The 6,247-nt window shown below is 32.7% G+C and overlaps 1 long non-coding RNA gene across 1 annotated transcript; it reads left to right on the forward strand.

The window, feature by feature from the left end:
• Positions 1 to 1,604, forward strand: LOC111393475. Its single transcript, XR_002702432.1, has 2 exons — positions 1 to 362; positions 449 to 1,604. It is a non-coding gene; the product is annotated as an uncharacterized LOC111393475 (long non-coding RNA).
• Positions 1,605 to 6,247: the final 4,643 nt, after the last annotated feature.

The following is a 6,247-nucleotide window of genomic DNA, read 5'->3' on the forward strand; positions in this document are numbered from 1 at the left end:
TGCACCATTCTTTTTATACAAGAAACTTCTCCATCTCGCTCCAGTCCTATGTTTTCATATTTAATCCGAGGAGTAGACATGGCGTGATATTGCTTTTGGCTCAGCACTTTCTGTTGAATTTGCATGAACAGTTGGGCGATGAGCCGAATCAATATCACTCTTGTATGCTTCTTTGCATCAATCAGCAAGCCTCAGGTTATGTAAACAGTTTCACTCTCTCTGATATTTTCGATATTTTCAATGGTTTCAGACTACAGAAAACTGTGTAGATCCATAATTTCTTGAAAAGGGATGAATAGCGATTGTAAGTAGAATCAGTAGTTCGGTTCCTGACTCCGGCTCGGTAAACATTCCTTTATCAAGTACGCTCATAAATCAGGCACTTCGTTTTCTGTCATTTCGTTTTAATTCCTATAATCTTCATAATTCATTTCTTCAATGAATACAGATTACTGACGCATTTCAAGCATCACGAACCATCATGAAGAAGTTATTTTCAGATTCAACAAATTTTTAATATTCCCATGTTAAAGACGCTTTTCTTTTCTGAATTCTTTGGTTACAAAGTTGTAGCTGATGGAGGCGGCTTTGATCCGTTCATAGCATAAACTGGTTACAAGATGAGACTTGAGATGGAGACGCAAAGCCAGAAGAAAAGAACAAGAAATATAACAGTTATGGAGAATTAAGGAAGTGCTTCCAACCTTACAAAAAGTTTAAGCTTTTAGACGATGTTGCTCCGAGAAGAGGACTCGAGTTCAAGAAATCGTATTTGTCGGGCCTTTGTGAAACTGCAACTGACGTTATTTTGGAGTCGTAATTAATTTAGTATCTGACCCTCTTTAAAATTGCTGGTTCAACATGATACCAAAGCTGAAATAAACCATTCTTGCTCCATAGTTTCTGTCATTTTGTGCGGAAGACTTTTAGAATCATAAATCAAAAATATCCCACAGATATTGAGTGAAAATGAAAGCATTACCAAAGAAATTGTCTTGGAGAAGGAACATATTGGCCCGGTGGCATTCTATATATACGATACGGATGGCCAAAACCGAGTAAAACTAAAAATACACTTCCCTACCATCTTGAATACGTTGTACTAACTCCGTTTCAAATTTACAGTACCGTATGACGTAAATTCAGAGCTTCTTTTTCTACTTTTTATTCATATATTATTCAAAAAATCATTGTTACAAAGTCCATTCTCCGTTGGGCTATGATGAAGGAAAGAAATGCTGAGGCTGAGCCATCGAATGTTCCTTAATCCCAGTGGTTTGGACTACAAAACCAATTTTGGAGGTCCTTGACGACCCCTTTTTGTAGCCATAATCTGCCATCTCAATGGCATATAGTCTCAGATGAATTCAATTTGATAGTGTTCAAAAAAATTACAAAAAAGTTTGTCGGCCATGGAGCAATGAAGAAGTAGTCTCGAATTTTTTTTGTCTGTGATTATGTAAGATGGAACATATTTGCATCTTATGTGCAGGCCTTTGCTCTTAGGATTATCAGTGTTCTTTGTAATTTTGAATGCTACTTCATTTCCCTAATCTATGGATTGCTTGCCTCAAGTATCCATAGTACCCTAGTTTTGTTTTCGATATTTTTATCATATAATAGTGAAATGTCATCATACAATTTTCAGTTCCTACCTTTTGTAATCACTTTTTAAACTTGATTCTGTGTTTGAGTTGCTGTGTATTTGTACGAAAGCATCCTCTAATGGATCGATGGATAAATCTCCTTATTAGGACTATCAGTATTTAATACGACACACCTTTCAGACACTCCATGACATGTGTTTGGCAAGTCATTTGCTATGTTATACTTTTTATATATTTTAAAAATACGATTAATGTTATTTTTGTTTTGTAATATAGTGCTTGTTTGGTAAGGATTTTAATAATTAATTTTTTGACCATTAGAGATAAAGTGAATCCTCCATATGAGAGAAGGATTCAAAAATGACGACTGTAATAGTGAAATAACGGTAAAAAAATTGATTTTGATTGACTTAAAATATGTACCAAACAAGCACATAATTTTTTTTTGACACGCTTATCAATTATCAGGGATTGTCTTTGGACTAGTGTTCTACATGGCATGTCTATTCTCGATTAAAAAGTTGAAAATTAAAATATAATGTATAAAATTAAATTTGTAAAGAATTTAAATAGATGAGTATTGACATGTTAAATCTTTTACTTTTTAAAAGAATTCACTTGTCCTTGTCTTTGTTTCGTGGGTCCCCTCAAGCGTATGGCCTAAGCAAGCAATAAAATGAAAAGGATTGACGTAAATTTGATAAAATAGCTATATCGAATGGATTTGATATGGGAATTTGATTATCGTATTTATAGCAAATTTGGCTGTGTGAAAAAAGTTGATTTCATCTTGTATAATGTTGGTGCCTATAACAAGTAACAGTACCGAAAATTCATTTGTAATTATCTTATATAAAATTTCATGTCTGATCTCCATCTATTTAAAATTCAATTTTTTTAAATTTATTTTCAAATCATAAATATTATGAAACTCACAGTACCACACATTTTATTAATTTTTATCAAAATTTATTAAAAATTTGACTTTTAAGCTAAACTAAACATATAATTAGTGTGAGTGAGCTGTGCAAGTTCAACCTCATCCTTTGCCTTGGGAGTGGTTAGGAACATAACGAAACCTATGCTCCCCTGTAAACAACTCTCTCCATCCCATTTACATATACTTGTTTTGTTTTTTTTACACGAATTAAAAAATCTTATTTATTGTTATTGAAAAAGCAATTTTTGTCAAAAACTTTCTTAGTCTACCATTATTTATATTTGTAAAATTACAAAATTAAGAGGAAGAATTGATTATAACTAGGCAAATTAAAAAGGGTAAATTAGTAAATGAACAAAATAAAACACTATCAATAAAGAAACATGACCATAAAATTTGGATAAGAAAATAAGGAAAGTTGGCTTATATAAATAGTATGGAGGGAATATTATGTTAGGATTAATTTATGTTGACAAAAGAAAAATGACAGAGATGTTAACAAATGTGTATGTGGTAGTAAATGAGAGGATGAAAAAGTTGAATGTGTTTTAAACTTGAATAATTTTATTTGTACACCAAAAAATGTACCGAATTGTGTACCCCATCTCACATGCACGTGGAACTTGCGTGAATAAAAAATCACAAAATGTGGGCTTAACTGAATTTGATAGCCTTTAATATAATACACGATAATTTATACATAAAAATTCCTCACAATCTCCTACTTGGGTTATATGTGTCACCTTATAATTGTGCACTAAACATAACCTTATGAGTACTCAAAATTTTGCTATCACTACCAAATGTATCCCAAACAATTTGGTCCCTCAATCATATCAACATAGGATCACAGCGATTTTTGCTACTTTCATTGTAACTGGACTCATCAATGGTTACGTATATCAATATAACTGAATGACATGGATTAAGCATGAAAATTACATGTGATGTGATCTATAACATGCCTATTTCCAAGTTCCAACTAGTCTACCTTAATAACTAGTGAGATCATTTTAAACAAGTTCAAAGATAATGAACCAAATAAACCTTATAACTGAAAATAACTTTAACCATAAACGATATCCAAAATAACAGTACATGTATCCAATATGAAAAGTAAAAATATAAACTCCCACTGAAACTAAATATTTTCAAGGTACATTACACCCATATCTCACAGTGTGCTCACGAAAGACTTTGAGAATCAATCCCTTAGTAAGCAGATCTGCAATCATGGAGTTTATTTCAATATGCTCTATTGACATTTGTCCACTCTGAACTCTTTCTTTAATAGACAGGAACTTGATCTCTATATGTTTTGACTTCATCAATCTCCTGTTGTTATTAGAATATAGCACTGCTGATTTATCGTCACAAAATATTTTAAGTGGTCTTTCTATATTGTCCATAATGTGCAACTCAATGACAAAATTTCGCATCCATATTCCATGATTCAATGCCCCATAACACGCTATAAACTCCTCTGCTATGGTGGAAGTAGTAATGAGTGTCTACTTAGCTCTTTTTCAGGAAATAACACCTTCAGCAACTAGGTAAATATAGCCTGGAGTGGATCTCCTACTATCTTGGCATCCCGCGAAATTGGAATTAGAATAATCAACGATCTCCAACTGATCTGATATTCTGTATATGAGCATGTAGTCTTTTATTCTCTGCAAATACCGCATAATCCGTTTTGCTACTTTCTAATGATCCATTCTTGAATTACTTAAATATCTCCCTAGCATCCCAACAATGTATGCTGTATCCGGACGCGTACAAATCTGAGCATACATTAGACTCTCTCTAATTGAGAAATAATGAATCTTCTGCATTCTTTAATTTCCAAGTCATTTTTAGGGCACTAAATTAAGCTGAACTTGCCTCCTTTAGCCACAGCGGTGTCACATGGTTTACAATTTTGCATGCTATATCTTTTAAGTATCTTTTCAATGTAGCTCTTTTGTGTTAATCCAAGAATGCCTCGAGACCGATCTCGGTGTATTTGAATTCCTAATACAAAAGAAGCGTCACCAAGATCTTTCATCTCAAAATTCTTTGCTAGAAATCTTTTAGTTTCATGCAATAAGCATATATCATTGCTGGCAAGCAATATGTCATCGATATACAAAACCAGAAAAATATACTTGTTCCCACTGAACTTGTGGTAAATACAATCATTGGCCAAATTCATCTCAAAATTAAATGAGATGATCACTTGATGAAACTTGTTATACCATTGACAAGATGCCTATTTGAGTCCATAGAATGGATTTCTTTAATTTACAAACCATATGCTTTGCATAATCTGATACGAAGTTTTCTGGTTGTACCATATAAATTGTTTCATCAATATCACCATTGAAAAACGACGTCTTAACATCCATTTGATGTAACTCAAGATCGAAATGTGTTACCAATGCCATTATAGTCCTGAAAGAGTCTTTCGAAAAAATTGGAGAGAAATTCTTTTTATAATTGATGCCTTCTTTTTGTGTAAAGCCCTTTGTGATTGATAAGACATGAAATGTCGTGATTTACATCCATTAATTCTTGCATATTTATGATTAATTAACACCTAAATGTGCTAAGCATCTTTATACTGTGATTTAGATTGCATTTGGATGATCATGGTATAAAATAGAAGAAAAGAGTGAAAAAGGACTTAAATGGAAGAAGTTAAAAGTTCAAGGACCAAGTTAAAAATATTCCCTAGATGAGACGAGCAATGGAATGAAGATTCAAGAGTATTAGAGGTCAAGTGGATGAGGGAAAAGTCAAAGAGATAAAATACAATCAAAGTATAATCACACATCAATTTTCGATCGAAAAAAGTTATGCACCAATTTTTAGCATCATATTGGGACCCCTTTTGGACATCATAGAAGATCAAATTAGAAGATAGCATCACTGAAAACTTGTAGCCCTTTAAGTTTTCTTTCCAATGTATCTTGAATCACCTCAATCAGATATCGAGAAAGTAAGTTATGATCAAAATACTGAAAGATGTCCGGCGAAGAAAACTGCAAAACCATGGGGTCGCATGGTTCATTTTCTATGTGGTCGCACAACCTATTTCAGCGATTTCAAGAATTTTTTTGACATAACCATGCGGTAGCATGGAAATATACCATACGGCCGTATGGTAGAATCTGAGACGCGATTTTTTTTGTTTCCTAATTCCACCCAACAACTTATGGAAACAAATCCTTTCACCATATAAAAACCCAAAACTCGTCCAAGAGGGGACAAAGAAGACACCACAAACTTTTCTCTCTTTTTGCTTAAGGATTATTAATGTATTGCTAAATTTCATCTCTTGGTTGAAGGATATTGAAGACTAGGAATTATTCAAACTGTGAGATCTAAATAAATTTCATTGTTTTAATTCATATTTTATGTATTGAATATTCTTCTATCCATGATTTTATGGTTGTTGTATTTGAATTCTAAGAGGTCTATTAGATGTTCATGTACTTCGATCGATTGCTTGTTTAAAGCACAAATACGTAATTGTTTGATATCTTTGACATATGAAGCAACTAGAATTTGATCAATCGCTGCTTTAGAGATTATTAAATTCTAGGGAGGATATTTGACTAGATTAAACATGACCGCTTGTGATTGTGTTGTTTAGTTTTATCGATTTCTCTAGTTTCCAATGCTATTATTAAATTAATTTTTAAGTGTTTTCTTGGGT

This window comes from Olea europaea, chromosome 1, assembly GCF_002742605.1.
Source record: "Olea europaea var. sylvestris chromosome 1, O_europaea_v1, whole genome shotgun sequence".
NCBI lineage: Eukaryota > Viridiplantae > Streptophyta > Magnoliopsida > Lamiales > Oleaceae > Olea > Olea europaea.